Source organism: Mustela nigripes, chromosome 12, assembly GCF_022355385.1.
Source record: "Mustela nigripes isolate SB6536 chromosome 12, MUSNIG.SB6536, whole genome shotgun sequence".
NCBI lineage: Eukaryota > Metazoa > Chordata > Mammalia > Carnivora > Mustelidae > Mustela > Mustela nigripes.
Genome location: NC_081568.1, coordinates 154,654,240 through 154,664,483, shown reverse-complemented (window position 1 = coordinate 154,664,483; position 10,244 = coordinate 154,654,240). Strand labels below are relative to the sequence as shown.

The window sequence follows — 10,244 nt, the reverse complement described above, 5'->3', positions numbered from 1 at the left end:
AGTACTTTACATATCCTGGATATCAAACTTTTGTCTGTACTTTCATTTGCACATATCTTCTCCCATTCAGTGGGTTGCCTTGTTAGGGTCGAGAAGACCTCAACCTAGGGAGGCGCAGAGAAATGACACCAAGGCAGATCTTTCTGCAACAGCACGGGCTTTATTGTTCCAGCATGCTGGGGCTCTGCAACATATCTGAAGATCAGGTAGAGGCTGAGAGCCTCAATCCAAGGGAGTATGGGGTTTTTATATCATTTTTAGACAAAGGCTTGGTACGAAGCCACAATCACAGTGACCTCTTTACATAGTTACAGTTCCTGGTATGCTCTGCACAGTTTACATTTTTCAGTTAGCCATATCTTGTCATCCGGGTATAGCTGGGCAGCTGTGAAACTAGGACAAAACAGATCTCTTCTTTGTTAACCACAAGCATAATTCAAGGACATCTCTTAAGCAGGGAACGTGCTCAGGATGTGGGGCCTCGGGGGAATGGAGGGGAACACAAGGGGAAGGCCATGTTCCTACTTCTCAAGGTTCAACCCGCAAAGCAGCAGAGCAGTTACAGAAAAGCAAGTTAGCAGAAGCTCCACACAATTTAACTCTTTCAGCTCTGGATCTCTTGATTCCCCACTTCTTCTTGTGGGTGTCTCTAAACTTTGAGATTGTGAAGATCATCTGAGTGTAATGCTTCATATTGTTGCCTTATTACCATTAACTTGATCTGTCCTATTCTATCTTGCACAAAGGCTATCAACTTATTTAAAATACAGGGTCCTATAGTCAAAAACAGGAGGAGAATAAGTATGGGTCCCACTAGCGTGGATCCAGGCCGTGATGTCGTCAACCCTGACAGCAGTTGGCGTGGTCAGCAGGATCAAGTAGGGTCCCTTCCATCGAGGCTCAAGGTTGTGTACCTGGTGTCGGCGGACGTAGACCCAATTACCTACAGAATAAGAGTGGGGAGTAACAGTACCCGGTTGGTAGGCCTCTGATAGGCCCTTCCAGATATATTTCTGGATGGCCTCCAGAGCCTTAAGTCTGGGTATCAGCATGGCAGAGGAAGTAACAGTTGTCCCATATCCATGTTCAGTCGTGTGTTTTAAAGGAGGGGGTCCCCCATAGAGTATTTTAAATGGGGTCAGGTTCCTCCTAGAGGGGGAGGGGGTATTACACACACGGAAGAGGGCATAAGGAAGGAGAACCGTCCAATCTTTCAAGCCAGTCTCTATAGCTAATTTTGTTAACGTCTCTTTTATAGTTTTATTCATTCTACCTGCCCAGAACTCTGGGGTCTATAAGCACAATGCAGTTTCCAATTAAACCCCAAGACCCTGGCCAATCCCTGACTTACCTGGGCCATGAATGCAGGTCCATTATCAGATCCCATTACCTTATCAGCTCAAATATGGGAAAGATCTCTTCTAGGATCTTCTTGGCCACGACCATGGCTGTCTCCTTCTTAGTGGGGAAGGCCTCGACCCATCCTGAAAAAGTGTCTATAAAGACTAGCAGATACTTCTTTCCATATGTTGCTGGTGTTACCTCTGTGAAGTCTACTTCCCAGAAGATTCCAGGCCGGTTTCCCCGGTCCCTGGTTCTGGGGGAGCTGTCTGCTCGTTGCACGTTTGTCACTGTGCAGGCTTCACAGGAGGAAACATCTTGAGCCAGTTCCTTCGCCCTATCCAAAGGTAGGGATGGTAGATTTTGGTCCTTTAATAATTCCAGCAACACTCTCGTACCTAGATGGGTGAGGCGGTGGGTGAAAAGTAAAAATTCATTTACCTTTTCCTTCGGGGTCTCCAGCTTAGTGACTTCTTCCAATGTAGTCAGGATGTTTGCTACTGGGGGGTCACGCAGGGCGGCTGCTCTTGCTTCTTCCTCTGCGCGACGGTTGCCCTGGGCAACTGGGTCTTCACCCTTTTGATGTCCAGGGCAGTGTATGATGGCTATCTCCTTTGGGAGGTGGATAGCTTCAAGGAGATCTATAATCTCCTGTTTGTTCTTGATTTCTTTCCCAGCGGAGGTGAGAAGCCCCCGCTGCCAGTAGATGGCACCATGTACATAAGCAGTGGCAAAGGCATAGCGGCTGTCTGTGTAGATATTAGCTCGCTGGCCCATCGCCAGGCGCAAGGCTTGGGTTAGAGCAGTAAGTTCTGCATTCTGAGCAGAAGTTCCAGGAGTTAAGGGTGCTGACCAAACCACAGTTCGAGGCCCAACCATTGCCACCCCTGCCCGTCGCTCCCCTTGTTGTAGGAAGCTGCTCCCGTCCATGAACAAAGTTACATCAGCATGGGGCAGGGGTCTGTCCTTGAGGTCTGGCCTCGCGCTTGTTTCTTCAGCCAGGATATCCTGGCAGGAATGGATTACTGGGTCATCCGTTTACTCTGGCAGCAGGGTGGCGGAATTAAGGAGCACAGGATTGCCAAAAGAGATGCGGTCTTTGTCTAACAGGAGGCTCTTATTGTGGGTTATGCGAGCATTGGAGAGCCAGCGGTCTGGGGGTTGCCAGATCACACTTTCCAAAGTGTGAGGGGCAATAAGAGTGACTTTCTGTCCCAAACTCAATTTGTCAGCATCCCTGACAATTAAAGCTGTGGCAGCTATGACTTTCAGGCACCTTGGCCATCCGCCAGGAACAGGATCCAATCTTTTGGATAGATAGGCTACGGGGCGCTTCCAGGGGCCCAAGGATTGGGTCAGTACTCCTCTTGCCACCCCGTTTCTTTCTTCCAAGTACAGGGTGAAGCGTTTTTCTACATCTGGTAAGGCCAAGGCGGAGGCTGAAAGCAGTGCCCGCTTTATCCCATCAAAAGCCTCTTGTTCCTTCCTCCATTCATAGGGGGCCTAATTTTTGGTGAGGGGATAAAGCCGGGCAGCTAAGGAAGAGAAGCCAGGTAGCCATAAGCGACAGAAGCCTGCTGTCTCTAGGAACTCCCTTCTAGTCTGAGGAGGCGGTATTTGAGTAACAGTCTTTTTCCTTGCGTCCGTGAGCCACCGTTTAACTTCCTTGATCTTATATCCTAGAAACGTCACTTCTAACTGGCAGAGTTGAGCCTTTTTGGTAGAGGCTCGATATCCCAGGGTAGCCAGAGCCCTTAACATGGCCTTAGTCCCATGGAGACATTCCTGTTGGGTCTCAGCAGCCAGTAGGAAGTCATCCACATACTACAAAAGAGTCAAAGCAGGATGTGTCTCCCGGAAGGATTTCAAGTTCTTATGCAAGCCTTCATCAAACAGGGTGGGAGAATTTCTAAAACCCTGGGGAAGCCGCGTCCAGGTGAGATGACCCAAAATTCCAGCGTCAGGATCGGTCCACTCAAAAGCAAAAATGTGCTGGCTGCCAGGATGTAGCCATAAACCGAAGAAGGCATCTTTTAAGTCTAGCACAGTGTACCAGACTCGGGAGGGACTTAACATGCTGAGGAGATTATATGGGTTTGGCACTGTAGGGTGTATTATCTCCACCCGAGCATTCACTTCCCTTAGGTCTTGGACAGGGCAATAGTCATTAGTTCCAGGTTTCTTTACAGGGAGTAAGGGAGTATTCCAGGCTGACTGGCAGGGCACTAAGACTCCTTGTTGAAGGAGCTTAGTGATGTGAGGGCAGATGCCCTCTCAAGCTTCCTTACTCATTGGGTATTGTTTTACCTGGATAGGGGTGGCAGAAGTCTTAAGTGCCACCACTACAGGGGGTTGGGCAGTTGCTAAGCCCAATCCCGCAGTTTCAGCCCAAGCCTCAGGGAAGTCCGGTAGCCATCTTTCTAGATCCGGGAGGTGGTCGGTAGGGTTGGGCCCTTCAAACAGCTTGTACTCATCTTCTAGGGTGACGGTCAGGGTATTGATTACAGGCGGAGTTAGTGGAGGGGAAAGATCCTTATCTGAACAGCGTAGGCCCACAATGGGGTTAAGGAAATCTATCAAAGACCCGAAATCAGTGAAGGTAATTCTGGCTCGCAATTTGGTTAGCAAGTCTCTCCCCAACAGGGGGCAGGGCAGTCAGGGAGCACTAAAAAGGAGTGGGGCACCCTTCTGTTCCCTAAATCCATCATCCGCTTGGTGGTCCAGGGGCGGTACCTGCTCCCGTTTGCCCCCCTTACAAGGGCCTGTTTGGATGAGAGGGGCCCTAGGGCCTGCTGCAAGACTGATTAAACAGCTCCAGTATCTACCTCAAAATCAATAGGAGTCCGCTCCACTAGAAATTTTACCCTGAGCTCGGGGAGGGGGTCCAAGCCCCGTCTCCCCTAATCATCATCTTCAAGTGCCAGGAGGTTGGTAGTGCGGTGTGGTGGCTTGTTCTTATTTCTAGGACATTCCTTAGCCCAGTTTCCACGCTCTTTACAGTAGGCACACTGGTCTGAGGCCAAGTTTGGGTGTCGCCTAGGAGAGTGGCCCAGGTTCCCTATCTTTCCTGAAGTCTTAGTATCTGATTTTCTACTAGTTTCTACCATTGAGGCCAGGATCTTAGTCAACTCTTGGTTCCTTCTTTTATCCCTTTCTTTTTCCTTTTCCTCTCTTTCTCTCTCCTTCCTTTCCTCTTTCTCCTTCCTTCTTATGTCTACTGCAGACTGCCTAATGAAAGCCATGGCTATTGACACCTGCTGTTCCTCCGACTGAGGGTCAAAGGGAGTATACCTCCGGTAGGCATCAAGAAGCCTTTCTAGAAATAGAGAGGGGCTTTCAGCAGGGCCCTGGATCATACCTCTTACCTTAGCCAAATTAGTGGGCTTTTGACCTGCTGCCCTGAGACCCACTACTAAGTCTGGCGATAGATTTCGAGGTGTCTCCTATCTTCAGGCAGATTAGGATCCCAGTCAGGGCCTGTCAGAGGTGAATATTCATCAATCAGATTAGGAAGTTGGGTAGGTTGCCCGCCGGGGCCCGGCACATTCTTTCAGGCATTCAGGAGGACATTTTCCTTCTCCTCAGAGGTGAGGAGGACAGAGAGCATCTGTTGGCAGTCGTCCCATGTAGGCTGATGGGAGTTCATTAGAGAGGTAATTAGATCAGTTAAGAGGGCAGGGTCCTCAGAGAAAGGAGGGTTTTTATTTTTCCAGTTATAGAGACCAGAGGAGGAGAAAGGCCAGTACTGGAGGGCCGGCATGTGGCCCCCTTGCCCATTTGGAATGTCTGGGCCATATGGTCTCAGCGGGAGCACGACTGCCTCCACCTCAGGACCTTGGTTGTTATTAGTCTGGGTCGTGCGGCTACGGGTGCCATGGGCTGGTCCGGAAGGGGAGATGGAGGAGTCAGGCACCGGTGCAGAGGGGGTGGAAGGCGGATCAGGAGGTCCTGGTTGAGGTGGTAGGGGCTGTGGACCAGGTACTGGAGGTTAAGGAGGGGGATCTTCAAATAGGAGAAGGTCCTGAGAGTCTGGAAGTATAGGAGGCGTGAGGGGGTTTTTCGGGGGAGCCAGAATGGGTCCGGTCGAGGGGATGGGTGCTGTTAGAGCAAGGACTGCTGGGCTTGCAGGTGTTGGGGACAAAGGAGGTGGGAGATTAGTAGCAGGGGGCAGAAAAGGCTTAACCCAAGAGGGAGGATTTTTGCAGAGATCCTGCCACACCAAGATGTAGGGCTCCTGGTCCGGGTGTCCCTCAGGTCGGGGATGTTAGATGACTTTCTTGACCTGCAAAATCAGGGAGAGATGGAAAGATCCCTTGGGGGGGCAGTTGATCTCAAAAGATGGCCATTCAGTGGCACAGAGAGTCTGCCATTTAGCTTTCTTTACAGAGAGAGAGAGAGATTATGAGCTCTAGCCCGAACCTCTGACCAATGGGCTAGGGTTAGAGAGAGGGGAGTTGATGTGTTCTGTCCCATCTCAAAGTACAGGAAGATTCCTGCAGTCACCAAACCTAGAAAAAAACAGGACGCAAGCACTTGTCTCCACTGGGACTGTAGGAGAGATGAAAAATAAAATAGTGGCCTATGATAGTGTTTTCTGGGATATAACAGATGTAGATCCTCCAGATCTACCCGATAGGAGGCCACCATGCGTCCCTGGCCCGCCTTCACTTCTGGGGGTTCCCCCAAGGTCACAACCGGTGTCTCCCGGCCACGTCTGTCAGACACTGAAGGTTGCCCAGATATCACCAGAAATCACAAGAAAACAGAATCAGACTAACATGTGCACATGAATACTGGTACCGAAAGAGGAATAGGCGCCGTAGACTTACCCAAAGAGCGAGTTGGGGCTGTCCCATCTGGCGTCCCATTAGCTGGGTCAAAACTTGGTGGGACCTCCAAATGTTAGGTTCGAGAAGACCTCAACCTAGGGAGGCGCAGAGGAATGACACCAAGGCAGATCTTTCTGCAACAGCACGGGCTTTATTGTTCCAGCATGCTGGGGCTCTGCAACATACCCAAAAATCAGGCAGAGGCTGAGAGCCCCGATCCAAGGGAGCATGGGGATTTTATATCGTTTTTAGACAAAGGCTTGGTATGAAGCCACAATCACAGTGACCTCTTTACATAGTTACAGTTCCTGGTATGCTCTGCACAGTTTACATTTTTCAGTTAGCCATATCTTGTCATCCGGGTATAGCTGGGCGGCTGTGAAACTAGGACAAAACAGATCTCTTCTTTGTTAACCACAAGCATAATTCAAGGACATCTCTTAAGCAGGGAACGTGCTCAGGATGTGGGGCCTCGGGGGAATGGAGGGGAACACAAGGGGAAGGCCATGTTCCTACTTCTCAAGGTTCAACCCGCAAAGCAGCAGAGCAGTTACAGAAAAGCAAGTTAGCAGAAGCTCCACACAATTTAACTCTTTCAGCTATGGATCTCTTCAGCCTCTTTCTTTTTTTTCTTTTTTATTTTTTATAAACATATATTTTTATCCCCAGGGGTACAGGTCTGTGAATCGCCAGGTTTACACACTTCACAGCACACATACCCTCCCTAATGTCCATAACCCCACCCCCCCTCCCCCCCGCCCCCCCCCCCCAGCAATCCTCAGCTTGTTTTGTGAGATTAAGAGTCACTTATGGTTTGTCTCCCTCCCAATCCCATCTTGTTGCACTACTGGGTATTTACCCTAAAGATACAAACGTAGTGATCCAAAGGGGCACGTGTACCCGAATGTTTATAGCAGCAATGTCCACAATAGCCAAACTATGGAAAGAACCTAGATGTCTGTCAACAGATGAATGGATCAAGAATATGTGGTATATATACACAATGGAATATTATGCAGCCATCAAAAGAAATGAAATCTTGCCATTTGCGACAACATGGATGGAACTAGAGTGTATCATGCTTAGCGAAATAAGTCAAGCAGAGAAAGACAACTATCATATGATATCCCTGATATGAGGAAGTGGGGATGCAACATGGGGGCTTAAGTGGGTAGGAGAATAATCAGCCTCTTTCTTTAGTTGACTGTTTTTGTTGCTGTGCAGAAGCTTTTATTGAAGCTCTTGAGGAAATCCCAAAAGTTCATTTTCACTTCATTTCCTTTGCCTTTGAAGACATATCTTGAAAGAAGTTGCTGTGGCTGTTATCGACGAGGTTACTTCCTAAGTTATCCTCTAGGATTCTGATGGATTCCTGTCTCATGTTGAGGGTTTTTATCCATTTCGAGTTTATCTTTGTGTATGGTGTAAGAGAATGGTCGAGTTTCAGTTTTCCCAGACTCATTGATTGAGGAGACTGTCTTTTTTCTACTGTATATTTGTTTCTGAATTGTCAAAAATTATTTGACCATAGAGTTGAGGGGCCATATCTGGGCTCTCTATTCTGTTCCACGGGTTTATGTGTCTGTTTTTATGCCAGTACCATGCTGTCTTGGTGATCACAGCTTTGTAGTAAAGCTTGAAATCAGATAATGTGATACACCCAGTTTTATTTTTGTTTTTAAACATTTCCTCAGCAATTCGGGGTCTCTTCTCATTCCATACAAATTTTTGGATTATTTGCTCCAGCTCGTTGAAAAATACCCATGGTATTTGGATCAGAATGACATTAAAAGTATAGATGGCTCTAGGCAGTAAAGACATTTTAACAATGTTTATTCTTACGATGCAAGAACATGGAATGGTCTTCCATTTTTTGTGTCTTCAATTTCTTTCATGAGTGTTCTGTAGTTCATCGAATAGAGTTTCTTTACCTCTTTGGTTAGGTTTATTCCCAGGTATCTTATCGTTCTTGGTGCTATAGTAAATGGTATCAATTCTCTAATTTCCCTTCCTATATTTTCATTGTTAGTGTATAAGAAAGCCACTAATTTCTGTACATTGACTTTGTATCCTGCCACATTGCTGAATTGCTGTATGAGTTCCAGTAGTTTGGGGGTGGAGTCTTTTGGGTTTTCCATAGAAAGCATCATGTCATTTGCGAAGAGAGAGAGTTTGACTTCTTCATTGCCCATTTTGATACTTTTTATTTCTCTTTGTTGTCTGATTGCTGTTTCTAGGACTTCTAATACTATGTTGAACAAAAGTGGTGAGAGTGGGCATCCTTGTCGTGTTCCTGATCTCAACGGGAAGGCTACCAGTTTTTTCCCATTGAGGATGATATTTGCTGTGGTTCTTTCATAGATAGATTTGATAAAGTTAGGGAATGTTCCCTCTATCCCTATACTTTGAAGCATTTGAAACAAAAAGGATGCTGGATTTAGTCAAATGCTTTTTCTCCATCAATGAAGAGGACCATGTGGTTCTTCTCTCTTCTCTTATTAACTTGTTCTATCACATTGTTTGATTTGAGAATGCGAACCATCCTTGTAGCCCAGGGATGAATCCCACGTGGTCATGGTGGATAATCTTTTTAATATGCTGTTGGATCCCGTTTTGTAGGATCTTGTTGAGAATCTTAGCATCCAAATTCATCAGTGATATCGGTGTAAAATTCTCCTTTTTGGTAGGATATTTGCCTGGTATGGGGATCAGAATTATGCTGGCTTCATAGAAAGAGTCTGGAAGTTTTCCTTCTGCTTCAATTTATTGAAACATCTTCAGGAGATTAGGTGTTATTTCTTCTTTGGAAGTTTGGTAGAATTCCCCAGAGAATCCGTCAGGTCCTGGGTTCTTGCTTTTTGGGAGGTTTTGATTAATGATTCCATCTAGTTACTAGATTTCTGTCTATTCAGGTTGTAAATTTCTTCCTGGTTCAATTTTGGGAGTTTATAGTTTTCTAGGAATGCATCTATTTCATCTAGGTTACTTAGCTTATTGGCATATAAGTGTTGATATTAACTTCTAATGATTGTTTCTACTTCCTTGGTGTTCGTTGTGATCTCTCCTTTTTCATTGATAGTTTTATGAATTTGAGCTCTCTCTCTTTTCCTTTGGATTAGTGTGGCCAATGGTTTATTGAGCTTATTGATTCTCTCAAAAAACCAGATCCTGTTTTAATTGATACGTTCTACTGTATCTCTGGTTTTTATCTCATTGATCTCTACTCTAATCTTGATGATTTCCCTTCTTATGTGTGGAGTTGGTTTGATTTGTTGTTGGTTCTCCAGTTCCTTAAGGTGCAGAGACAGCTGGTGTATTCTGGATTTTTCAGTTTTTTTGAGGGAGGCTTGGATGGCTATGTATTTCTTCCTTAGGACCGCCTTTGCTGTATCCTATAGGCTTTGGACTGAATTGTTCTCATTCTCATTGGTTTCCATGAATTTTTTTCAGTTCTTTTTTGATCTCCTGGTTGATCCAAGCATTCTTCAGCCAGGTGATCTTTCGCTTCCACTTGTTAGAGTTTCTTCGGAACTTTTCCTTGTGATTGAGCTCCAGTTTCAAAGCGTTGTGATCTGAGAATATGCAGGGAATTGTCTATGTCTTTTGGTATCAGTTGAGTTCTGATTTGTGACCCAGTATGTGGTCTATTCTTGAGTAGGTTCCATGTGCACTTGATAAGAATGAGTATTCTGTTGTTTTAGGGTGGAATGTCATGTATGTATCTATGAGGTCCATCTGGTCCAATGTGTCATTAAATGCTCTTGTTTCTTTATTGATTTTCTGGTTTGATGATCTTTTTCTGAGAGAGGCATGTTAAGATACCCTACTGTTAATGTATTCATATCAATATGACTCTTTATCTTGATTAACTGTTTTCTTATGCAATTGGCTGCTTCCAATTTGGGGGCATAGATATTTACAATTGTTAGACCATCTTGGTGGATAATCCCTTTAAGAATGATGTAGTGTCCTCCTGTATCTCTGACTACAGTCTTCAGTTTAAAATCTAATTTATCTGATATGAGAATCGTACTCTGGTCTTCTTTTGAGGCCCATTGTAATGAAAGATGCTTC

The 10,244-nt window shown here is 46.0% G+C and overlaps 1 pseudogene; it reads right to left on the bottom strand.

Annotated features, from left to right (window-relative positions):
- Nucleotides 1–669: 669 nt before the first annotated feature.
- LOC132027666 (uncharacterized) lies at nucleotides 670–5,814 on the bottom strand (annotated as a pseudogene).
- Nucleotides 5,815–10,244: the final 4,430 nt, after the last annotated feature.